Consider the following 27,978-nt stretch of genomic DNA (forward strand, 5'->3'; position numbering starts at 1 on the left):
AGAATTATCATTGATTGCAAGTTTATAATGTTTCTGAATCATATCAACATATTGTGCAGATTCATTGTTGTTGCCATAAGTTTGTTGTCCAAGGTTTGGTGTCACCAATAATTTGGCAGTACTGATTTGACCCTTTTCTGACTATGTATTCCACCTGCATAGCAAACTAATAAAATGGTATGGACCTGGAGCTCACTGTTATAAGGGAGGGAGAGGCAGAAACCTTCATTACATTTAAGCAACATCCAGATGGATATATGAAATGCCAGAATCTACATGAGTGCAGTCCAAGAGCAGGGAGAATAGATAAAGCTAAATAATTCTTCTTTTAGCCATCATAGATAGAGGAGACTGAATACTACAAAATCTGGTGATTCTTTATCACTTCATGAACAGCTGGAAAAGGGTAGCACAGTTGATGTAACGATTAGTGCAATACTATTACACTGCCAGTCATTTGGACCCAGGTTTGAATCCCCTGTATGGAGTTTGTGCATTCTCCCCATGCCTGCGTGCGTTTCTTCCAGGTGCTCCGGTTTCCTCCCATCGTTCAAAACGTACATGATTTGTAGGTCAGTTGGGTGTAATTGATGGCATGGGCTTGTGGGTCTGTATGTCTGAATTTAAATCTTGAAAGTTTATGAAGGGGAAAGGTAGCTAAATGGTAGGGCAATTACTCTGTCCCCTTCCCTCAAACATCTGCGAAGGATTGAGAGTTTGGAAATCCGGTCATGTTGGGTGTCAGCAGCTTGGTTCTGAATGTTTATAGGAGGAATAATTAACATAAAGGGTGGTGACAAATGAAAAGAGGAGTAGCTCAAGCAGAGCGGCCAGTCACAAGTGGTCCGTGTGTGAATGGTGGAATGTAGGAGTGGGACTTAGAGGCTTTGGCTCATGAGACTTCGGCGAGCGGAAACTGAGGACAAGCTTGAATCCAGTAAGTTAAGATCTTTGAATTTAATTAGTAAGAGTTAATGAAGACTGCAGCTGGGGCAATCGAATGCTCTGAATGCAGGATGTGGGAAATATGGGACAGCACAATTGTCCCTGATGACTACACCTGCAAGAAGTGCATCCAGCTACAGCTCCTGGAAGATCATGTAAAGGAACTGGAGCTGGATAAAGTCAGGATCATTCAGGAGGCAGAAAGGGTGATAGAAAGGAGCTTCAGGGAGACAGTCAACCCTAAAGATCAGGAGACAGGTAACTAGGTGACTGTTAGGAGAGGGAAGGGGAAGAGGCAGACAGTGCAGAGCACCCTAATGCTGTTTCCGACAACAACAAGTATACTCTTTTAGATACTGTTGTGGGGGTGGGGGGGGGCGGAATTATCTACTAGGGACCAGCCGTGGTGATCACTTCTCTGACTCAGAAGGGAAGGGGAAGAAGAGGAGAGCTGTAGTAATTGGGGACTCATTGTTTAGGAGAGCAAATAGAAAGTTGATGAATGAGTTCGAGGCTCCTGGATAGTATGTTGCCTCCCAGGTGCCAGGATCAGGGACGCCTCTGATTGAGTTCATAGTATTCTGGAGGGGGAGGGTGAGCAGCCAGATGTCGTGGCCCATATGGAAACCAATAACATCAATAGGAGTAGGGATGAGGTCCTGAAGAGGGAGTCAGGAAAGAAGTTAAAAAGCATGACCTCAAGGATGGTAATCATGGGATTGTTGCCTGTGCCACATGCCAGAGAGAGTAGGAATAGGAAGCTGTAGCTGAAGAGTTGGTGCAGGAGCAAGGGTTTGGCTTTCTGGATCATTAGGATCTCTTCTGGGGAAGGTTTAACCTGTACAAAAAGGAGGGGCTGCATCTGAACTGGAAAGGGGCAAATATCCTGGTGGGCAGGTTTGCTCTAGCTGTTGGGGAGGGTTTAAGCTAGTTTGGCAGGGACGTGGGAATCAGAATAAGAGTGCAGAGATTAGGGTAGAAGGACAAAAGCATGATGTTCTGTGTTCTAAGTTGGTGAGGAAGGACAGACAGGGGACAAAACATAAATGTAGCCTGTTAGAGGTGTTGAAATATGTCTATTTCAATGCTAAGCATATTAGGAATAAAGGGGATGAACTTAGAGCATGGATCAGTACGTGGAACTATAATGTTGTGGTCATTACTGAAACTTGGCTGGAGGAAGGGCAGGAATGGCTGATGGATATTCTGGGGTTTAGGTGTTTTAAAAGGAAGTAGAAAAGGGAGGAGTAACATTACTGGTGAGGGATAGTATCATGATTATAGAAAGGGAGGACACTGCAAAGGGCGTGTCCACTAAATCATTATAGATGGGTGTCAGAAACAGGAATGGAGCTATCACTGTTCTGGGAGTAGTCTATAGAACTCCAAATAGCTCTCGGGAGACCGAGGAGCTGATAAGCAGGCAGATCTTGGAATGGTGCAGAAAAGACAGGGTTGTAGTTATGGATGATTTAACTTCCCTAATATGGACTGGCACCTCCTGACTGCAAGATTGATGGATGGGGCTGAGTTTGTCAGGTGTGTTCAAGAAGGTTCCTGACACAGTATGTGGACTGGCTGACGAGAGGAGAGGTCATACTAGATCTAGTTCTGGGTAATGAACCTGGTCAGGTGGCGGAGCATTTTTGTGAGAGTGACCACAACTCCCTTAGCTTCAACATGGTTCTGGAAAAGGATAAAAACAAGCAAAATGGGAAAGTACTTAACTGAGGAAAGACTAATTATGAAGGGATGCGGCAGGAACTAGCGAGAGTATATTGAAAACAGATGTTCAAGGGTGAAAGCACAGAAACAATGTGAAGGAAGTTTAGGCTTCAGGATAGGTTTGTCCCATTGGGACAAGGAAAAGATGGTAGGAAAAGGGAACCGTGGCTGACAAAACAGGTGAGGCAACTAGTCAAGAGGAAGAAGGAAGCATATGTTAGATGTAAAAGTAGGAAACAGGAAGGGCTCATGAGAAATATATGGTAGGCAGGAAGGAGCTTAAGAAAGGAATTAAGAGAGCTCAAAGGGGGCATGAGATAGCCTTGGCATGTAGGATTAAGGTGAACCCCAAGGCGTTCTACACCTATGTGAAGAACAGAAGGATAATGAGAATGAAGGTAAGGCTGCTAAAAGATAAATGAAACAACATGTGCCTGGAGGCGGAGATTGGGGAGGTCCTAAATGAATACTTTGCTTCAGTATTCACAAGAGAAAAGGAACTTGATCACGATGAGGTTGAAATTGAACAGGCCTCTGTGCTGGACAATGTGGAGATTAAGGAACCGGAAGTGATGGATCTTCTTCAAAACATCAAGATTGATAAGTCCCTGGGACCGGACACAATAAAGCCCAGGTTTCTGTGGGAAGTGAGAGAAGGGATGGCTGGGGCAGTAGCTATGATCTTTGAATCCTCTTTGGCTGCAGGGGAAATGCCAGAGGATTGGAGAATGGCAAATGTAGTCCCCTTGTTTAAAAAAGGTAATAGGGAGAATCCTAGGAATTATAGACCAGTGAGTCTTACATCAGTGGTGTGCAAACTTATATAGAGGATTCTTAAGAACAGGATCTATGAGCATTTGGAGAAGTACAGTCAACACAAGGATAGTCAGCATGGCTTTGTGAAGGGAAGGTCATGCCTCAGTTTTTTGAGGAGGTAACAAAAGGAATTGATAAGGGCAGGGCAGTAGATGTGGTCTACATGGATTTTAGCAAGTCATATGACAAGGTCCCCCACAAGAGACTTATCCAGAAAGTCATAAGGCATGAGATCAGTGGAACCTTGGGTGTGTGAGTAAAAAAAAATTACTTGTAGGAAGAAAGCAGCGGGTAGTAGTGGAAGGAAAGTATTCTGCCTGGAGGTCGGTGACTAGTGGAGTGCCACAGGGATCTGTTCTGGGACCCCTTCTTTTTGTGATTTTTATAAATGATCTGGCTGAAGAGGGGGAAGGATGGGTCAGTAAGTTTGCAGATGATACAAAAATTGGAAGAGTTGTGGATAGAGCTGAATGTTGTCAAAGTTACAAGAGGATTTAGACAAGATGCAGAAAAATGGCAGATGGATTTCAATCCGGAAAAGTGAGAGGTGAAACATTTTGGAAGTTCAAACCAGAAGCTGAGTACAGGGTTAATGGTTGGTTACTTAAGCATATAGATGAATAGAGGGACCTTGTGGTGCAAATCCATACACCCCTCAAGGTCACCGCACAGGTTAATATGATAGTTAAGAAGGCCAATGGGATGCTGGGCTTCATTAATATCTTGCCAGGGATGGTGGTGGAGGCTGAAACATTAGGGGCATTAAAGAGATTCTTAAGAGCCACATTAATGAAAGAACAATAGAGGGTTATGGGATAGGGTGGGTTTAGTACTTTTTTTATAAAGGAATATTGAGGGCTGAAGGGCCTGTACTGTGCTGTAGTGTTCAATGTTCAATGATTCCTTCTGTAAGGCAGTAGGTTTCAGGAAGAACACATGGCCTCTTTTACCCTGTCGACAGGTAGTCCTGCACAAATTCAAGTTCAAATTTATTATCATCAAGCTGTACATAAACAACCAGACCAAAAAAAGTGATTCTTCGGACCATGGTGCACACACACCCTTCAAAGCAGTCTGTTTTAATCCCCCTCTGGTGATTTCTCATGAATGATACTGCTTCCCTTGACACTGGCTTGAACTGTCACCTTAATGGACAGCAGACCTCATATTAACATTTCAGAGGCTGTGTGTAAAGGATATGCTTTGCAGATCTAATTATCTGCCAAAGAGAAAGTAAAGTAGTCATAATGAGTCAAGAACATTTGCTTCTGATCATTCCTCAGCTGATGATGGTCACAAATTAGAATTGCTTTCTGCTCTGATATCTATAAATTAAATTCAGACATACAGCATGCTAACAGGCCATTTTGGCCCATGAGTCTGTGCCGCCAAATTTACACCCAATTAACCTACACCCCTGGTATGTTTTGAACCATGGGAGCCCCCATGCAGACACAAGGAGAACGTACAAATTCCTTACAGAGTGGAATTTGTACCCCAGTCCCGATCACTAGCTCTACTAATGATTTGGTGCTGGGCTCCACACCATCTGTGCAGCCCCAAATGGTAATAGGTTTATTCTCATATATTTCACATTGTACAATGTACATATGCAACAAAATTCTTACTTGCTGCAGCTGAACAGGTTCGTCTTTAAAAAAAAACATCAATATAGGCATTAAATTACTGCATGGAAAGTAGTAAATAGATAATAAATATTTACACACTCAATGAATAGTAATCCATAAGCTTTATGACACTTGATTGTCCCAAATTCAAAACATTTTAGTTACTTTTAACCAAATGGAGAATCACAGAGGAGAATTTTAAAGTTCAGTAACTAGACCCAATTGTTAGTGTCCCGCATCGGACTGGTCAGCCACAAACGAGCCTGCAGCTGACGTGGACTTTTTACCCCCTCCATAAATCTTCGTCCGCGAAGCCAAGCCAAAGATTTTGCTTGAGAAAAATTGTCACTGGGCCATTTCCTTTGGAGCTTTGAAGCCATGCACATAACAAGTCAATTAGGGACGATTAAAACAGTGGTTTTCAAACATTTTCTTTCCATTCACATACCACCTTAAACAATCCCTTACTAATCACAGAGCACTGATGGCACAGCAAGTGTGAGGGGTTATGCCAGGGTGTTTCCTCATAAAATGAGAGAATATATATTGCTAATTTAATGTTAGCCTTATGTAAAATATGTTCATTTTATATACTTTGCAATATTAAAACATTTATATTGCAGCCCAACACCTTGAGCATAAATTTATGTTGCCTTTTTTAAAGAGGAAACTGGCCCAGCTAGAAGCAGGTGTTGGAGGATATTGAAACAATTATCTGAGCTCGAGATTAGGCAAAGGTTTCTGACCTGGTGTGTGATCCGTGGAAAACAGACTGAAGAGCACCACAGGATGTTAATGATAATGAAATAAAGTCATAATCTCACAGCTGGCAGTAAACTGATTAATTTTGTTTGGAAAAAGAGCTTTCATGATTTATTGCTGTCAGAAGTAATGAGAAACACTCTGCTAATTATTTCCATTATTGCGCATAGCACAAGATAACAACACTGACTGACTGACAACTATTAACATGGCTAGAGTATTCAAACTCATTCACTGGATCGTCCTTTGTTGTGGAACTTACATGTATAGTCATCCTAATTGATCTTAAAATACCTTTCGTGCTTCTCAATGAAATAAATAAATCAGAAATTCTAAAAAGCACAACATGATTTCCATGTCTCCTCAACCAAAACAAAATGGTTTATTTTAAAAATACATGCCAATTATTTTAAAAATCTACATTTAATGATTGCAATTTCTTCAAGGATCAATTGTTTTAGCTCAGTAGTTCTCAACCTTTTGCTTTCTACTCTCTATGATTCACTATAATTAGTAAGGGATTGCTTAAGGTGGGATGTGAGTGGGAAGGGCAGGTTGAGAACCACTGCTCTAGACCCAATTGTTACTGAAATATTTTGCTTGAGAAAAATTGTCATTGGACCATTTCCTTTGGAATTATGAAACCGTGCACATAACAAGTCAATTAAGTATGATTAAAACAGTGGTTTTCAAACATTTTCTTTCCACTCACATACCACCTTAAGCAATCCCTTACTAAACACAGAGCACTGATGGCATAGGGAATACTTAAAGTGGTATGTGAGTGGAGAGAAAAAGGTTGAGACCCACTGCTTTAGAAACTAACTACACTGCATGAAAGGAACTTGAAAGCTTATGACAGGTGGGGATAAAAGTAAAACACATCTAAGAGTCCCATATGGTCTAACAGTTAGAATTCTTGGTTTTCATCCAGGTGGCCTGGGTTCAACTCCCGGTATGGGAACTGTAACTTTTCCAGGTCAGCATTGGGCTGTGCCATAGATTTCTATGTTCTAAGGCACTAAAAGATCTTTAGACCCTTTAGTTTTCATTTGATAACAGCTAGCTGAACATTTCTGTGAACCAAGACTTGAGACAGGAATAAAAATGTCAAAAACTCTCTATTCTTCAGTAGTCGTTGACGTGCAACAGAATTTTCAGTTGAGGTTCAATTCACTTTGGCAGTTGAAATTTTAAAGTACTACCTGGTTCAAGACCAGGTAGAACTATCATCTTGTCACAAAGACAGAGTGGATTTCCAATCCTAGGAACAGTGCTGACAGAAAGAAACCTTACAAAAATTAAGTTAACTAGGTTACTTGTAAATGCTGGAGGGACTCAGCCAGGCTTTTCAGCATCCATAGCAGACAAAGATATATTGCCAATGTTTTGGGCCTGAGCCCTTCTTCAAGGAATAAGACAAATGAGGAAAAAACAAGAAATCTCAGATTATAGCCAATGCTGGCTGAGGGAGGAGTCCTTTGCAACAAAAGATGTTAATTTGATATGATAAGGGGAGAGGTGAAAATTGATCAGGTTTAGGAGAAAGAAGATAAGGGAAAGGAGAGAGACAGAGCTGGGGGAAGATGATAAGGAAAAAAGGGGGAGGTGGTTTTTAACAAAAGCCAGAAAAAACTATATTAATGCCATCCGGTTGGAGGGTGCCCAGTGGGAAGATGAGGTGTTGTTCCTCCAATTTGCAGGTGGTCTCAGTCTGCCAGTGCATGAGACCATGGTCAGACATGTCAGCAAGGGAATGGGATGGGGAATTGGTGGCCACTGGGAAATCCACACCTTTGCGCAGACAGAGCTGAGGTGCTCAACAAAACAATCCCCCACTCTGTGCCCAATTTCTCCAATGCAGTGGAGACAACAGCAGGAATACCGGATACAGGAGATGACCCCTGCAGATTCACAAGTGAAATGTTGCTTCACTTGGAAGGACTGTTTGGGGCCCCAAATAGAGAGGAGGTGTGGGTGCAAGTAGAGTTTTCCTGTGGTCACAAGTATAGGTGCCAATTGGTGGGAAGGGAGGAATGGACAAGTGAGTCAAGAAGGAAAGATGTGCAGGTAATAGAGGATATGCGAGTGAGTGCCAGGTTGATGGTGGTAGAGGGAAAGCCATATTGTTCGAAGAAAGAGATAACCTCTGATGATCTGACATGGAAGTCTTATGCTGGGTGCAGATGTGACGGAGATGGAGGGATTGAGAGAATGGAATGAAATCCTTACAGGGGACTGGGTGGGAAGAGGTGTAGTCGAGGTAGCTGTAGGAGTTGGTGGGTTTGTAGAAGATGTCTGTCATGAATTTCTCTCTCGAGATGGAGACAGAGAGATTGACGAAAGGGAGAGTGCCTGCTCTGGACTTTTATATTTCCAACTGCCACCATGATATCAATCGCATCGACTTCACGACTTCCCTCACTCATTCCAATCTCACCCCCTTGGATCACCTGGCCCTCCACTATCTCGGCACCAATTCGAACCTCACCATCAAACCTGAAGACAAGGGTAGCACTGTTGTAGTCTGGAGCACTGACCTCTATCTGGCCGAAGCCAGTCGACAACCCTCAGACACCTCCTCTTACTTACCCCTCCAACAGGACCCAACCAAAACTAATCAAACCACTGTATCACACACCATCTCTGAACTCATCACTTCTAGTCACCTTCCTGGCACGGCCTCCAACCTGATAGTTTCCCAACCCGGCAACGCCGATTTTTACCTCCTACCCAAGTTCCACAATCACAATGGTCCTGGTAGACCAAACATGTCCACATGCTCCTGCCCCACTGAATTGATCACCACTTACTTTGACTCTGTTTTGTCCCCCCCTGGTCCAGACCCTTCCCATCTACATCGGGGACACTTCACATGCCCTCCATCACTTCAACAACTTCCAGTGCCCTGATCTTGATCACCTCATGTTTTTTAAAAATATTTTATTTTTCATTTTTTATAAATATACAAAGTAAAATCTTAAATTTAACAATATATTAAACTTTTTCATACTAAAAACAAAGAAAACCCCTCGCCCCCTACAAAATATAAAACTACAGTTAAACTCACCATTAAAAAATCTATACAGGGTAGTCACATCTGTTTATATTGTAACAATATTTGTTATTATTATTAGAATTATAATTGGGCTCCTATATAGTCCAAATACGGCTGCCATATCTTGACAAATATGTCATACTTGTTTTTCAGATTGTATGTAATTTTTTTCCATAGGTATCTAACTATTCATCTCTGCAGTCCATCGTGCTATGAGGAAAGGAGAGATGGACTTCCAAGTAGTTTCAATACACTTCTTAGCCACTGCTAAAGCTACTTTAGCAAAATAAATTTGAAATTTAGTTAATTTATTAATTATTTCAATAAAATTGTCCAAAAGCCATTAACAAATAATAGTTGTTTACTGCTTTGTATGTAATATATGAAGTGTTTGTAGTCTCTTCCTGAACTTACTTATTTACGCACAAGGCAATTCACCGACATACTATTACTGCTGCCCTTTTGATGGTTTAAGGACTGTGAACTAAATAACTTTTCTGAACTTACACACACATGCGCTTAGAATTAGAAGGGGGTTAGGTTAGGTTAGTTAAGTCAATAGTGTTCAAGTTTAAGTTTATTTTTCATGTGTATTGAAAGAAAATACAATACAACCCTTGATATCTTGCACCTATGGGGATTGTGGATGCCAGATATGAGTATTTTCCAGATGCCTGAATCACACTTAAAATGCTTAACTAATGCACCTGCATTAAGAATAAGCAATTTAAAAGACAAAAGACAGTGGAAAGTGTAAAATAATAAGAAACAATTCAGTATAGTTTCCTAAAGTATGTAAAGTTCACTTTAAGCAGCTAATTGCCTGTAACTTACCAAATTTATATTTAAATTTGAACTCCGGTCACTGGCATTGTAACAGTTAACAACTATGCTAACCTTGCTGCTGTCATAATTAACCCCTCCCCACCAAGGGTTACAGATAAAACCTTACTATAATGCTTAATAATATTCTAATAAAGATAAAGACTCTTACTAGGCAGAGATAGGGAGGCACGATGGGAGAGTTGCCCCAGCAGTGAGCAGCATTGGAAGTCTCTTCATCCTGGGTGATGCCATTTTATTCAAACACAACTCTATTGAACCTTTGTTCAAACAGCTGCTGTGGGCAGAGCATGACCAGGGCGCCAAGTTGATAGTGGAGAAAATAGGGAAAGATATAGTGGAGCTCATGGAGAGAATGGAGACCACCAAGTCCCTTAAAGTTCACTTAACTAGCGACCTGTCATGGACAAGCAACATCTCCTCTCTTGTCAGGAAGGTGCAACAGCGACTGCACTTAGAGAGAAGTCTGAAGTGGGCAAGGCTACCAGCCACCATTTTGTCAACCTTCTATAGGAGCTCAATCAAGAGCGTCCAGGCCAGCTGCATCACAGTATGGTATGTTTGCTGCAGATAAGTGGATCGGAGATCAATCCACAGGACCATAAGTGGCTGAAAGGGTCACTAGAGTCTCTGACTCCCCCCCCCCCCCATATTGGTATGTTCTACCAGGATCATTGTCTGAAGAGGGTGCACAAAATCATTGAGGACTCTTCCACCCCACACAGAGCATCTTTCAGCTTCTCCTATCGAGAAAGTGATACAGAAGTATCAGAACCAACATCACCAGGGTGAGCAACATCTTCTTCCCACAGGCAGTGAATGACCAAAGGAACTGCTTATATTAACCATCCGAGACTCTCATATTCACTAAACAATATTTATTTATTTATATACATTAATACTTTTCTTCCATCTATATATTGTTTGTCTGGTTGAGTTGGCATGTTTTGCTCCAAGGATCGGAGAATGCTGTTTTTTTGGGTTGTACATGGAATCAATGGAGGGAGGGAGGGGTTGTGCATAATGGACTGGGCCATGATCACAACTTGATTGCTTTGGTTGCAGCATTTCCCATTCCATGCAGGATGCTTTCAGTAGAACACCTGTGGAAATTATTAAGGGATGCTGGTGACATGCCAAATTTCCTCAGGCCTCTGACAAAATAGCAGCACCTGTGAATTTGCTTAGTCATTGCATCCAATGTGGATGATCCAAGTCACTGGAGATGTTTACTCTAGGAACTTAAAGCTGTCTACCATGCCCATCTCAGTTCTGTTGTTGCAGACCAGAAAGTGTACTCCATCCATCCTCTAGAAGTCTATAACTAGCTCTTTGATCTTTCTGACAATGAGAGGAGAGGTTATTGTCCTGTTACCATACCATAAGCCTCCATTCTGTATTCCATTTCATTATTGTTAGGCATCCTGCACATGACAGTGGCATCATCCACATACTTATAGATGGATTTGGAGCTATGTTTGGCCACAGAGATGTGGGTGTACAGGGAGTGCAGTAGAGGACTGAGAATATACCCTTGTAGTGTCCCAGTATTGAGGATGATGGTGGAAGGGTTGCTGTCACCGACCACCACTGATTGTGACCTGCAGGATAGAAAAGCATGGATCTAATTGCAGAGAGGAATGCTGAAGTTAAATAGCTTGGGAATTATTTTGTTTCAAACCTATTATGCTAAAAGTGGAGCTATAGTCAGTCATTAGTAGTCTAACAAAAGTGTCCTTGTTGTCCAGGTGTTCCAAGGCTGAGTGTAGATCCAGGGAGACAGCACCTGCTGTGTACTGTTTTGGCTGTATGTGAGCTGGAGTGACTCGAAGGCAGCTAAATAGACTGGAGTTAACAAGAACCATGAATAACTTCATGACAGTGGATGTCAGAACCAATGACCAATAGTCATTTAGGCTCATCACTTCTTTGGCAATGGGCTGACACAGTGGACTTCTTGAAGAAGATGTTTCAGCCTATTGGAAGAGAGGTTGAAGATATTTTGAAGGTTAAAGTTTTGATTCTGTAGCCCTGACTCAGTGTCTGTCATATTATTTATATAATCCTTGAATTCAACTATTTTGTCCAAAACAGTTTTTTACACCATAGATGAGGAAATTTATTGCAGAACTAGAAGTTTATTTTTAGGTGTTTAGGCCTATATCGCTAATGAGAGATGAGCCCCACCTCCAGGGAATGTATCAGAGCCTAAAATATCTCTCTACATTGTCTATAGGGAGGTTCCATAAATCTCCTGTTGGAAGTCTGACAGGAGTACTCCATGGAATTTCAGGGTCCTTGGCAAAATTTCATTGAACAATGCAAGGGGAATTGTCCAGTTTTCTATGTCTTTAGTTCTCTTCTCTCATTAAGAAAAGGAGAAGGTAACTTGTGCAAAATAAGTAGACTGTATGTTCATTGATACAAGTCCATTCACACAGTCCATTTACATCATGATTAAATTATATCTTAGCCTAGGTGAAGGTGTATGGATGTGACCATCACAAGCAGCCAGGGTATTAAAGGGCACATCTTACTCCAGTCACTTTCTCTACTCTCCCCTCCAAATTCAAGGGCAGTTTCTTTCCTGCTGTTATCAGACTCTTGGATGGACCCAAAATAAATCATGAAAATTTGTAGACACCGTGGTTAAAATATTAAACAAAATCTTGGATGGACCTCTGATTGGTAATAGGTGATGCCTTGAACTGTTTAACTGTAATTCTCCCTTTAACACTACCATGCACTTTTGCCGACACTTTTGATGTATTCTAACCAATTTTTTTTTTAATTCTTGCACTGCTGACTGGACTATTTAGAGATGACTTCCAATGGCTGCATGCAAAACAAAATTTATCACTGTATCAACTTATTCCAGATTTACAGAGGAGGTGCAGGGCCTTTTGTTTTCTGTTTAGTTCAAACTTTGCACAGGATATTATGGTGATATGTGTCCTCCATTGTATATAGTTATCATTGTTGGTTGTATATATGGATCTGGCCCGTCCACAGATGACTTTTCCCCCATGGGGTCCTGGGCCATAAAGGTCGAGCCACCTTTCCGCTGCCGCCATTCCTATCCTGGGATGCAGGCCAGCAAGGTTCTTCTGTGTATTAAAGCCTATCGTTCCCTCAGCTTGTCTTTGTGGTTACTGGTCGTGCCCTACAGATATATTACTCCTAAATTTCCACAGGTACCCCTGATACTGTGGAATTTCAGGGACATCATTTTCTAAACTTATAAAGAGACAAAATGGAATTCTGAGCTGACATTTTCAAAAGCTTCTGTTATTAAATCTTTCCTGCCTTCTACTCTATTATAGATCTTCATTTTGGTTCTTTCTTTCTTTCCCTGAGTCGGTTCTAGCTGTAATTGCCAGGTACCTCTCGAGGAAAGTCAAGACAGTACCTGCCAGATACGTATACTAATCTCTTCTTTGAATCATAGCAGAGAAATTAGTTCTTTGGTCTTAACTTGTCCATGCCAACCAAGCTCGGCCCACTTGCCCGGATCCACCCTTTATCCCTCTAAACTTTGGCTATGCACATACCTGTCTAAATATTGTTTGAATGTCACAAATGACATTCCATGTGGTGCTCTTTGATTTGCTCTGCAGCAACATCATTATCTGTGTTGCTGAATATAAGAATGGAAGGAGTAGGCATTATGGCCCTCCAAACCTGCTCTACTGGCTACTATTTTCCTGCCGAGCCCCCGTAACCCTTGATTCCTTTAATATCTGAAAATCAATCCAGCTCTCTTTGAATTAAATAAACGATGAAGCCATTGCACCAGGGCAGAGAATTCCAAATATTCACAATCCAAATATTTTCTCTCATTTCAAGGCAAGTCAAGTCAAGTCACCTTTATTTATCGTTCATACCATGCTCACACGGTAAAGACGAGATAATGTTTCACCAGGAACACTAAGCATATTTACATAAATATATGTTAGAATAGAAGTTCAACACATTTAAAATATTAAGACATACATTAACAGTTCACAGTACCCCATCCCCAAATGTTCTGGGAGTTCTGGAGTCTGATGGCTTAGGGATAAAGCTCTTGCCCAATCTGGATGTAAGGACCCGAGTGCTATGGTACCTCCTACCAGATGGCAGAAGGGAGAACAGTTTATATGAGTGGTGTGTGGAGTCCTTCACAATATTTATTGCCCTTTGCTCCATTGAGTGTTGTAGATGCCATTCATGGTAGGAAGAGAGGCCCCAATGATTTTTTCGCTGATTTCACTATCCTCCATAGGGGCTTGCGGTCCGAAGTGGTACAGCTTCCAAACTAGGCGGTGATGCAGTTGCACAGGATGCTCTCGATACATCCTCTGTAGAATGTAATGAGGATGGAGGGTGGGAGATAAGCTTTCCTCATCCTTCGCAGGAAGAAGAGCCGCTGCTGGGCTTTGTTGGTTATGGAGCTGGTGTTAAGGGACTATGTCAGGTTCTCTGCCAAGTGCTCTCCAAGGAACTTGATACTCTTGACAATCTTTAATGTTGAAGTCATCACTGGTCAGTGGCGCAGGTTCCTCCCAGGTCCTCTTGAAGTCGGCAACCATCTCTTTTGTTCTTTTGACATTCAGATACAGGTTCCTGGCTCTGCACCCAGTCCGTTAGTAACTGCACGTCATCTCTGTACGCTGGCTCATCATTTGTACTGATCAGGCCCACCACGATCATGTCGTCAGAAAACTTGATGATGTTGTTCAAGCTGTGTTTACATGCACAGTCGTGTGTCAGCAGAGTGAACAGCAGTGGACTCAGAGCCTTGGGAGGTCCCCATGCTCAGTGTGATGGTCTTGGAGATGCTGTTACCGATCCAGACTGCCTTAGGTCTCCCTGACAGGAAGTCAAGAATCCAATTGCAGAGCGAACTCTGCATTTTAGTCCTAAATGGTGCATCCATAATTTGAGATTGTGACTCCAGGTTTTAGACTTCATGGTCATGGGAAATACTAAACCCTCCCCTGTCCTGACAGATGCTCTAATAATTTTATGCAACTCAGTGTGATCAACTCCCATTCTTCAAAAAGAGTAGTGATCTAACCTACATAAACTCACTTCATAAGACAGAACAGCCATCCCAGAAACTAGACTACTAAATCATCGGTACACTCCCTTTTTATCTTGTTTTTAGATAAGGACATCCAAATGGTACAGATATCACAGGTGTGACCTATACAATTGTATAAAGGCATCCTTCTTCCTGTTAAATAAGAAAGTCTGCAGATGCTGGAGTCAAGTGCAATACACAAATGTGCTGGAGAGACTCACATAACCTGCTGAGTTTCTCCAATACATTTGTGTGGCATATCCTTATTCTTGCATTCACATCTCCTTGAAATAAAGCCAAAATGTTGCTCACCTTCCTAATTATTTGCTGCATCTACACGTCAGCTTTCAGTGATTTGTGTACAAGAACTCTCGTGCTTTTGAATGTTTCCTTATCTCTCATCCTTTTAAATATAGTGTTTCTATATTTCCTACTAGAGTGGATAATCTCATTGTGTTCCATCTGCTATATTGTTGCCACTTACTCAGCTTGTCCCTATCCATCCTTATCGTTACTCAGTTTCTTGTCATCATCCCAAAGCCATTCGTGAACAAGTTGTCGTACTTACTGAGCAGCAAGATAGCAGTCCTGAATGAGCACAGGGCTGAGAAACTCCTGGTTCTCCAAAATATTTTATGCTGCATATTTTTGTATAAAATAGGAGCCCATTAAACCCAACTGTTCTATACCCACTCTCAGAGCAATCCTACCAAACTCACTCCCATATTGACTTCCAAATAACCAATTCACTCTCCGGTTGGAGAGTATTATGTAAGGATAATATGACTAAAATTATTAATGGAAGATATAGATTGGTACAATATCAATTTCTACATCAGTTATATTTAACACCTCAAAAATTTTTTTTAAATTAATTTGATTTCTTCAAATTTATGCTTTGGATGCCATAAAGAAATAGGTTCTTTTTTTCATTCAACTTGGCAGTCTACTAAAGTTAGGCCTTTTTTGATACAAATTAAATTATTTTTAGAAAAATTGTTAAGGTTACATTTTCATTAAATCTAATGTTATTTTTGTTAGGAAACATAAAAATGTATATTTTTAAATTAAGGTTAACTACGTATCAAATTGAATATTTTTGAATATTTTATTCATTAAAACCATGATACATATATTCAAAAAATATACAATTAATAGATAAAACTTAAAAAAAACATACATGATATATTTATTACAACCTAACCCACTACAACCCACATACCCAACCCCACCACCCACTAACCTATCCCCCACAAAAAAAGGAAAAGAAAGGAAAAGAAAAGAGGAGATTAACCATAATAATAAAAAAATTCATCAGTTAACTACCATGGATTATGGAAACATCACCACAGTGCGGCTGGGGGTGGGGGGGGGGGTGTTCAAAAACTCGAACCCATATAATCCAAATAAGGGCTCCAAGTTTTACAATAGAAAAAAATATTGATCACGTAGATTAGACCTCAATTCTGTATGCCATCTCTGAATATTCAAATCAGTCTCATTTTTCCAAGTAATTGCCAAACATTGTCTGGCTACAGCTAATGCTAATCTCAAAAGAGAAATTTGAAATCTATTTAATCTTAATTCTTAACTCAACCTCTTAATATTACCCAACAAAAACACTAAAGGATCTAATGAAAATTTCACTTTCAAAGTAACTTCTAAAAATTCATTAAGTCTATTCCAAAAAGGTTTTACTATTTCACATAACCAAGTAGAATGTAAAAAAGATCCTTCTGACATCTAAAGCATAAATCTGAAGAAATTAAATTATACCTCTTTCATTTTTCCAGAGTTAAATATAATTGATTAATAAAATTATGATGAACTAACTGATATCTGAAATTTATAATTTTAGTCATACTATCCTTACATAAATTCATCCAATCATCTTGATGAATAGGTATTCCTAAATCATTCTCCCATTTCAACCTAGATTTATGCAAAGCCAATTTAGACATTTTATTCTGTAATAAAGAATACATCCCAGTTATAAATCCCTTCTTACTCTGTAAGTAAAATTTCAAATTTAGACCTTCTAGGTAAACATAAAGTATGTCCAAAATTATCCAACAATAAAGCTTTAATTTGATAATAAGAATAAAGAGTATTTGATATCATATTTCTCTTTCATTCTTTAAAAATAAATAAAATAACCTGCTTCATAACAATCTTGTACAAATTTAATACCCTTTTGATCCCATAACTTCAAAAGTTGATTATTAAGTGTATACCTAAAATGGATGAGAGGGGTGGGGGGGGTGGCTTGGGAGGAGGGAGGGGGGGGGGAGAAAAAGTCACTGTATATGTGTGAAAAAGAAAAAGTGTATATCATGGCTAATGTGATTTATGGTGTGAAAAATAAAAAATTTTTTAAAAAAAGTGTAAAGGGAATAAAAGCTTACTAAGATACAAAGGATTTTTGCCTGAAATCTTCCCTGAGTACCCATAACTTCATTTATTTTATACCATAATTCCAGTAAATAGTTAAAAATAGGTAAATTATAATTATTCAATAACTTAGAATTCCATCTATAAATAAACTGATCCATTCTCTTCTCACCAATTTGAGATCATTCAATATTAGCCCATATCAATGGCATTTCCAAATCAAATTTCAACATCATAATAATTTTGAAAATTTGGAAGTTATAAACTTCCTAATTCATATTTCCAAGCTAATTTTTTTAAAAAAACCCAAGCCATTTTATTCTTCCATAAAAATTTTCTCACCATGGAGTTCAAATCCTTAAAAAATTTTGAGCGAATCTTATAAGGAATAGATTGACATAGATACTGAATTCTAGGAAAAATATTCATTTTAATACAATTAACTCTTCCTATTAATGTAATTGGTAAACCTATCCATCGATTCAAGTCATTTTTTTTAATTTTAGAAAGTAACGGTAAATAATTTACCATAAATAATAGTTACTATCTGCGTTGATGCCTAAATATTTAATTTGATCTGATCATTTAAATGTAATAATATGTTTACAAAGAGAAAAAAATATTGATCACGTAGATTAGACCTCAATTCTGTATGCCATCTCTGAATATTCAAATCAGTCTCATTTTTCCAAGTAATTGCCAAACATTGTCTGGCTACAGCTAATGCTTATCTCAAAAGAGAAATTTGAAATCTATTTAATCTTAATTCTTAACTCAACCTCTTAATATTACCCAACAAAAACACTAAAGGATCTAATGAAAATTTCACTTTCAAAGTAACTTCTAAAAATTCATTAAGTCTATTCCAAAAAGGTTTTACTATTTCACATAACATAAGACTGCTAATGGCATAATCTCACTTCTTTCCCAATTAATTTTATAGCCTAATATTTTGCCATACTGTTCCAGCCAATCGTGTATCCTCTTCAAAGAATTCTGAGGTTCTGTTAAGTTTATCAAAATATTATCCGCAAACAAATTAATTTTAAGTTCATCCGATTTTACTTTAATACCTTTAATATTACTATCTTGCCTAATCATCTGAGCCAAAGGTTCAATAACTAATGCAAAAAGAGCTGGCAACACAGGGCATCCTTGTCTAGTTGATCTATTCAATGTAAAAGGTAAAGATAACTGTCCATTTGTCACAACTCTAGCAATAGGAATTTTATATGAAGCCTTAATCCAACCAATAAATATTGGACCAAATTTAAATTTCTCAAAAACTTCATTCAACTCTGTCAAAGGCCTTCTCTGTATCCAGTGAAATAACCATTGGTAGGTTGGATTCCTCCCAAGAAATATTAATCAAAGAAATCAATTTCACCTTGTTATCTGTCGAATAATGATTTTTAATAAATCAAGCATGATCTAAATGAATTAAATCTGGTAAATATATTGTCAATCTATTAGCCAGAACCTTTGTTACAACTTTATAATCAACATTCAACAATGAAATTAGTCTATAAGACCCCGCTTTCAATAGATTGCCTGAGAAAAAGTATCCAGAAAAGAATGAACCTCCATCACCTGTTTCAATACTTCCATCAATAATGGAATTAATAAGTCTTGAAATATTTTATAAAATTCAGAAGTAATGCCATCATTCCCAGGAGACTTCCTTTTTGGCATAGATGAAAGTACATCTACTACCTCTCTAGAAGTAAAAGGAGCATCCAAATATTTAATATCCATAATAATCAAAACAGGTAAATTATGGTCAAATAAAACATTATCAATTTTAGCTTCATCTTCCTCTACTTCAGATGTATATAATTTTGCATAAAATTCCATAAACACATTATTAATCTCCTGAGGTTTATATATAATTATTGAATCTTTTCTGATAGCATTTATAGTTCTCGAAACTTGTTCTGTTTTTAATTTCCAAGATAAAACCTTATGAGTTCTTCCCATAATTCATAATATCTTTGTTTAGTTCTCTGTAATAACTTCTAAAACTTAAATTTGTAATGAATTATACCTTAATTTCATATTAATCAAATGTGTTTTCTTAACCTCCATTGAATTCTGCTGTAAATCTTTTTCTAAAATCTCTATCTCCTTCTCTTATTTATTTACTTCAGCTACATGATGTTCCGTAATTTTAGTAGTAAAACTAATAATTTGTCCCCTCAAGTATGCTTTTAAAGCATCCCATAAAACAAATTCTTTCTCTTTAGTATTTAATTTCTTCCAAATATCAACCAAATTCTTATCTTTCATTAACGTCATAAATTGTCTTGCCATTTTTGTGCTAATTACTGTTTTTGGAGATTTAACAAACAATGAGTCTAAACAACAATTAAAATCACCTCCAGCTATAACTTTTTCATATGCTTGATTCAAATTAAGAAAAGAGTCCAGCATAAATTTCTCATCTTCTATATTGGGAGCATAAATATTCATCAAAGTCCATGATTCAGTATTTTTTTTACAATTAGCAATTAAAAGTCTACCAACTGACTCAGTAACCGACTCCAATTTAAAAAAAAATAACATTTTATTCATCAAAATGGCTATGCTTCTTGCTTTCAAATTAAACGAAGACACTATAACTTGACCAATACAGTCTCTTTTCAATTTCTGATGTTCCTTCTCAGTCAAATGTTTTTCTTGCAAAAAAGCAACATCAATCTTCAACTTTTTAACATCTGCCAATACTTTTTTTCTCTCTTGATCGGATTATTGACATTAAAAGTAGCAAAATTTAAATGATCCATCATTTCAGTTTATCTCAAAAACCACCGTACCACAGACGATGGTACTCCACTCCATGGCAAATACATAAAAAAAACAAAATCTCCTCAAGAAAAAAAAGGAAAGGAAAAAACCCATATCTAAAGAAAGGCAAAAACAATTTCATTTTAAAAATGAAAAAAATACTGTGCTACAGTATTACCTCCCTCAATTGTACAGGAGTGACCAATGCCACAAAGTGACCAATGACTTCAGAAGGAGCAGTAAAGGCAAACCACCCATCCCTCCTGAACAGAACAAAAGAAAAATAATAAACAAATTGTTTCAAGTATGATAAACTTCTTCCAAGTCTCTATTAACTTGATCATCATCAATATCAATTTCAACCAAATGTTGAGATCCCCTCTCTTGTACACCATTCTTCTTCTCATTCTGAGCTGGTGCAGACTGTTGGAAAAATATTTTTCTTCTGTTTGTTATCAGGTAAAGAATTAGCAAATGTAAGAGCTTCAGCATTGTCATTAAAGAACTGGGATTGAAAGTCTCCATAAAAAACTTTAAGAATGGCAGGATATTGAAAAACAAATTTATATCCTTTCTTCCACAAAACAGCTTTGGCAGTTTCACGACATTTAATGACAGCTTGACTCAAATCAACATAAAAGAAAACTATTATTCTTCATTACTTGGGGCCTTGATTACTTCTTGCATTCTGAACTGCAACTCTTAACATCAATTCTCTATCTTGATAATGCAAACATCTAATCAGAATAGAGCATGGCGCTTGAGCAGGAAGAGGTTTTCTTCTTATCACTCTATGAGTTCTATCCAATTCCAAACCATTCGGGAAATATTCTTTCCCCAAAACTTCAGGAATCCACTTCTGAAAAAATTGAACCAGATCAGGATCCTCAAAATCATCCAGAAGACCAATAATCTTAACATTATTCCTCTGGCTTTGATTCTCCAAAATATCAATCTTCTTCAATAAGTCATTCCTCTGAATTTCCCATCCAGTAAATGAATCCTCCATCTCTCCCATCTTTTCTTTATATTGATCCACATCATCTTTACAATCATGAAATTCTTCTTCAATTTTCTTAAACCTATCTTGTACTTTACCCACCAGCTTCACACACTTTGCCACATCTGACTTAATTAATGATATCTCTTCTTTCATACCAGTAAACTGTTTATTCATAGAAGAAAACCCTTGACTCATTTCATTTGTCAGATTTTCCATTCCCTTACACAACATATCCAATTGACTTGTTGATTCAGAATAATGAGGATCAGATTTAGATTTCATTGAGACATACTTAGATACGGGCTTACCCTTATAAATTACAGTTTCTTCTTCTTCTGTACATGGATAAATGTCTTCCTCCTCCAGTCCCCCACCTATGTCACATTCCTCTTCCTTCATTGAAATCTATGGCATTTCTGCCCATGCCCGAGTAATGAACCCCCCCCCCCTCGATCCAGCCTTGCTAGATCGCAGGAGTTCTGATCCCCCAATGCATGGGCTGAAGTCCATGTAGTGAGCAAGTGCGAGATTTTTCGCATGCGCGATTGATCTTTGTAGTCCAGAGGATGACATCTTCGAGCTCTGGCGCCACCTTCCGCGACGCTGCTTGGAGTCAGCATTGGAGTCAAGTGAGTAAGTGAGTCTTACCGAGGGACTGCCGCTGCGGTCTTGGCTGAACTAAAATCAATTCTCCAGGCTCCATCTCAAGGGTAAGCCCAAGTTCTTCAGTACTAGAAAGTTGTTTCTGAGTCATTTTTTAACAGTTTGTGCCTTAGTTTTCTTAATTATTACGTAAAATATATTAATTATATATCAATATTTTTCAAAAAAATTAAAAGCTTTTATGGTCGAGTTTTTAATAGTTCTTTCGGGAGAGCTGTCTTCTCACATTTCCCACCTACGCCATCACGCCATGCCCCCCATCAAACTGAATTTTTACGACTGGCATTGGCTATTGCGAGGAAACATGTAACCATTACTTTGAAATCTGATACAGATTTAGGAATGCAAAGATGGCATACTGAAATGAGACCTTGCATCCCTCTTGAAAAAATAACATAATCTATGTGATAAATATCATTCCTTTTTGAAAATTTAGAGCCCATATTTACAACAAGTAGGCTTAAAAATCTAGACTCCCATGACTCATCCTAGATGATACTTGGCTCCACGACAGTAAATAAGAATTTATACATTCATTGATAATCTCTTTTCTTTCTTCTTTCTTTTGGGTGTTGTGGGAGGTGGATGGTGGGCAAGGGAGAAGGGTGGTGGGGAGAGAGGGTGGATTACCATATGTATGCTTTTATATGTATAATCCTTTATTAATTGAATGTATGTGTTTTTTTCTTTAAAATTTTAAATAAAATATTTTAAAAAACAATTCACTCTCATATGCCCATCAATTCTACACTGATTCCCTCACAAGCCACATACACCAGAGGGATTTTACAATGACTAATGAACACAGCACATCTTTAGGATGTGGGAGAAAGCCATAAAGTCGCAGGAAGACGCCACACACCAGCACAAGAGGTCAGGATCAAACTCAGGCTGCTAGAGCTGCGTGAGTGAAATACGCAAGTCTGGAGATGCTGTAATTGTAGTCAAAGCCCAGAAATGCTGGAGGAACTCAACCAGTCCTGCTGCATTAATAGGAGTTAAAGAAATATTTCTGGCGTTTCGGTCCTGAGGCCTTCCTCAAGGTATGAGTGAAAAAAGGGAACAGTGAGACAACAGCACTACTGCTGCATCCCTCTGCTGTCCCTAAGGAAATGTTCATGGTCTCTTATTGCTCTTATTTTCTCTGGAGTGTCAGAGGCTGAGGGGAAACCTGATAAAAAGTTTATATATTTAGATGAGGAACAGAGTAGATAATTAAAGTCCTTTACCCAGGATTGGTGTCAAAATATCAGGGAGCATCGATTAAAGATGAGAGGGGAAATGTTAATGGAGAGGTATGAGGCAGAGAGTGAGAGTTGCTTCAATGTGCTGCAAGAGGAGGAGGAGGACATAAGGTCTTCAAGTTGTACAGCATTGAAACTGTGCCTTTAGCCCACCTCCTGTATGATAGCCATTGTGTCCATCTATACTAATCCCACTTGGTTGCATTAATTCCATCTCCCTCTATGCCTTGCTCATTCAGGTACAATACCTATCTAACTGATCTTGAATGCAGTTACTGTTCTTGCCTCCACTTCCTCCTATGACACTTCAGTCCAGATGTCAACTATTATTTGTGCAAAAAGATATCCCCTTCAGATCCCTTTCAGGCAGTGAAAGCAGATACAATAACAATATTTAAGAGGAATTTAGACAGGCACATGAACAGGCATGGAGTAGAACAATATGGAATCTATGCCAGCAGATGGGATTATTAGGGCAGCATCTGTGGGCAATTGCAGACATTGTGAACTAAAACGCCTGTTCAGGTTCTACGTGTTCTATGTTCATATCAATAGACTCTACATGAGGACAGAGAGGCAATGCATGAGCCAAAAGCACATGAAAGCAGAAGTATGTCCCCAACTCACATAACTCTTCACATCTTCTAGGGCAGTGGTTCCCTACCTTTTACTTTCTACTCACATACCACATTAAGTATTCCCTATGCCATAAGTGTTCTGTGATTAGTAAGTGATTGCTTAAGGTGGTATGTGAGTGGGAAGGGAAGGTTGAGAATCACTGCTCTAGACCCAATTATTACTGAAATATTTTGCTTGAGAAAAATTGTCATTGGCCCATTTCCTTTGGAGTTATGAAACTGTGCACATAACAATTCAAATTGGAATGATTAAAACAGTGGTTTTCAAACTTTTTCTTTCCACCCACATACTACCTTAAGCAATCCCTTATTAATCACAGAACACTTATAGCATAGGGAATACTTAAAGTGGTATGTGAGTGGAAAGTAAAAGGTTGGGAACCACTATTCTAGGGGCTGCTCGGGTTATACAAATAGCTGACTCCATGGAGGTCAGTGAAGATATAGGTTTCAAACACCTGTGACTTGATGTCTATTGACCAGGTTAGCTTCTAATCTGGAGGGTAACACAGAGGTAGTGCAGCAAGAGTAACAGCCAATGTTTGCAACACTGTCCAACTAATTCCATAAGAGATAAACAAAGTGTCTGTGCAAATGAACCTTCATTTCACTGAGCACCTTTGCCCTGTCCACTTCAGCAGCATGGATGGTGCTCCTGATGCGGCCTCCTCTAAATCAGGGAGACTGGACAAAGACCGAGGAATTGTGTCTTTGTTCCATCCACTGTAACAGTAAGGTCAACCACTTCCATTCCACACCCTATTGCCATGACCTCATGAACTGCGACGTGAGGAACTATTTCATCACCTTAAATTCCATCTCGGCCAACTCCAATCAGATGGCATCAATATCAACCTCCAATTTCCTGTAACCCGCTACCTGCTCTCTCACTTTCCCTCTTCCCTCTGGCTCCTCTCCTTCCCTTTTCTTTCTCCTGCCCATCATCCACATCTTCCTTCCTTCAGCTCCCCATTCCCTTGCCTTCCTTTCACCCATCAGAGAGCACTTTTCTCATTTCCTTTGCCTGCTTCAAGCCTGTGCTCCTCTCCATTTCCCTACACACCTCCCTCCATCCTTTCTTAAATGGATGTCTGCCTGATTTTAGGAATACCTGGAGAAGGCCTCAGGCCTGAAATGTCGATTGCCTATTGCTTTCCATGGATGCTGCGTGACCTGCTGAGCTCCTCCTGTACTTTTGTGTACTGTTCAATTTTCATGAGAGGTTGCACATGTACATCAGAAGATTGACGACTCTTGCTATGAGGGCACTGCATCACCTCCTGCCAGTCTCTCGATGTGACTTACCTCTGCAAATTGAAATTGTGATACTTGCTTTGAATGAAAATGCATTTCAACAGTTCTGAAATTTGACAATCACCTGTTATCCACAGTCAACCTTCTTAATCCATTCCTTCCATTACCCTGGGTCAGCAATTTGCAGCCAACTTGCAGTGTGTAAGAGCTTCTCATGAATTAGCAAGGACACCTGTGCAGACATAAGAGCATAAGAAAAGGAAACCCGAATAGACCATTTTGCCCATCATATCTGCTTCTGCATTCACAAAGATCATGTCTTTTATTAACCTCAGTGCCACCTTCATGCTCTAACCGAATATCCCTGGATTCCTTTAATATCTAAAACTGTAACTATCTGGTCTTGAATATACTGTATATGAGCTTCCACAACCTTCTTTTTTAAGGTATGCAAACATTTCACCACTCAGGATAAAGATGTTTGGGTAAAATCCTCTTTCTTCATCACTGTGCTGAATTATGAGATGTGAACCATGGTTTTAGACAGCTCAGCAATGGAGAAATATCACCCCAGATCTACCCAATCATACCTTATAAAAATATTAGGTCACCTCTCATTTTTCTGAACAATACACATTATTGTTCAGAAAAATACACAGTATTACATGGATTTCCTCACCTCCAGACCACAATCTGTGAAGATTGGTAAGAACTTTCCTCCACAATCTCCATCAGTACTGGAGCAACACAGGGCTGTGTTCTTAATGCCTTGCTCTACTCAATTTACACCTACGACTGTGTAGCTTGGTACGACAATAACACCATCTATAAATTTGCCAGTGATACCATGGTAGTGGGATACATAAAGTATGGGGATGAATCAGCATATAGGATGGAAGTGGAAAATTTGACTGAATGGTGCACCAACAACAACCTTGCACTCAAGTCACCAAAACTAAGGAGCTGATTGTTGATGTCAGGAAAGGAAGGCCAAAGGTATGCAATCCAGTGATCATTGAGGGTTCAGAGGTAGAGAGGGTGAGCAAATTTAGGTTCTTGGAATTCACTATCTCAGAGGATCTTTCCTGGACCCAACACACCAATGGCATCATGAAAAAAGCATATCAGTGTCTTTAGTTCCTCAGGAGTTTGGAGAGGTTTTGTATGACAACAGAAACCCTGGCAAATTTCTACTGCTGTGTGTTGGATGTTACAAGATCAAACCAGCCACCACAAAGAAGGCATATCACACAGGGGTAAAGATGAATAATTACTTTATTAACAAAAATTCACCTTCAAAAATTAATTCAAAATCCCCCCCCCCACTTTTATAACAATGCCCACTGGTTAATATACAAATTTCTATAACAGTTTAAAACTAATAAAATCCCCAGCCTAAATATAACATATGTAATCAAAGTCTAAGCTATATTTCCAACCATCCCACAGAAAAAAAAACTTAGACACAAAACACATGAGACTCACAAAACTTCGATTTCAATTGAAGTAAAGATCGTAAACAAAATTCAGTTTGTTTGGTAAACTGAAGTCAAAAGATCTTTGAGAGAGAGAGAGAGAGCACAAAATTCGAAGTGCTCTCTTGTGTTGCTTGCAGAGAGAGGAACAATGGTTTGGTCCGGATCCTTCTGGCTGCCTTTGGAATGTTCATCCCTTTTAAAATGCCCAACATTCTAAACTGCCTCCCAGATAATGACTCTGCTTGGGCCTTCTTCCACTTCATAGCCACACCCAGTGGTGGTTTGTCTTCCAAGTCCAGAAATTTCTAGATCATCTTCTGCACATGCCCAGTCCATCTCCCACTCTCTCTGCAGTCCACCTTCACTTTGGCTCTCAAAGACAAACTGTCACTTTTTAACATAAAACCACACAACACATAGGTCAATACTCAACACAGAACTCTGTAACATGGAATGTGTGCTGACTGGCTGCATCACAGTCTGGTATGGGAACACCAATACCCCAGATCGTAAAGCCCCGCAAAAGGAAGTGGACACAGCCTAGGACATTTCAGACAAAGTCCTCCCCATTACTGAGAATATCCACAGGGAGGGCAGCAATAAGCATCAATGACCCACACCACCCAGCACATGCTCTGTTCTCACTGTTGCCATCAGGAAAGAGGTATAGGTGTCACCAAGACTAGCACCACCAGTTCAGGAACAGCTGCTATCCCTCCACCATCAGACTCCTCAATGACAAACTCAATCAGAGACTCTTTTAAGGACACTTACTTGTGCACTTTATTGATTGTCTTTTGTTCTCTCTGTATTGCACAGTTGATTTGTTTGCATTTGTTATCTGTTTACAGTTCTTTTATTTGTTTACATGTTTACTCTGTATACAGTTTTATGTTTGCACTACCAATTAGTGGTAATTCTGCCATGCATGCAGGAAAAATGAATCTCAGGATTGTATATGATGTCACGTACTCTGATCTGAAATCTGTATAGTCTTCTCCTCATAGGACAAACCCAACAAACCAGACTTGACGTGAAAGAAATTAGCTTTCCAGTAGCCTGACTGCAGTCAGAGAGGGAAGACTGAAATGTATAGAAAGACCCTGAAATGTATTGACAAGATTGTAATGCAAGAAAGTAATAAGGATGTGTAATATTAGTTAAAAATGCTTGATTTTCCATTCATACTCTATTTGACTTTGTTGTTATAAAAAATTCTCAAAATGCCAAAACTGTTCAAATTCATTCTCATTTAAGGCAAATAACATTTTCATTGTTACATTTCTGCATGTTATTGCCCGACCATGCCTCACCTTATGGCCTGATGGCATTAGTTGCTGTCCTTTTGGTAATCTTGTTCAGCATGCAGCAGACAACGATGACAGTGTTGGGGGTGGGAGGTGGGGAATGAACATTGCATGAAAAGTAGGATATGGTGGCTAACATCTGACACTGACATCTGGAGTAGAAGTGCATAATCTAATTGCATAACTAGCATAATTGCACCCAGAAAAAAATAACTAGCGTCATGTAAGATGAAGAAATTCAACACTGAATTAACAAGTGCTATACAATCCAAATCCTGGCTTGCTGTTTGATATAATCTCAATCAGAATCAGAATCAGAATTTATTGCCATGAACATGTGTCACAAAACCCAACAGCAATAGATATTCACCAAG

At 39.1% G+C, this 27,978-nt stretch overlaps 1 long non-coding RNA gene across 1 annotated transcript in view; it reads right to left on the reverse strand.

The window, feature by feature from the left end:
* Positions 1-26,451, reverse strand: part of LOC138757311 (uncharacterized) — a 40,860-nt gene extending 14,409 nt beyond the window's left edge. Inside the window, exons 1-2 of the long non-coding RNA XR_011353496.1 lie at positions 26,305-26,451; positions 24,944-25,051 (exon numbers count right to left, since the gene is read on the reverse strand). This is a non-coding gene — a long non-coding RNA (uncharacterized lncRNA). The remainder of the gene's footprint in view (positions 1-24,943; positions 25,052-26,304) is intronic.
* Between the last annotated feature and the right edge of the window lie 1,527 nt (positions 26,452-27,978).

This window comes from Narcine bancroftii, chromosome 3 (assembly GCF_036971445.1).
Source record: "Narcine bancroftii isolate sNarBan1 chromosome 3, sNarBan1.hap1, whole genome shotgun sequence".
Classification (NCBI taxonomy): domain Eukaryota; kingdom Metazoa; phylum Chordata; class Chondrichthyes; order Torpediniformes; family Narcinidae; genus Narcine; species Narcine bancroftii.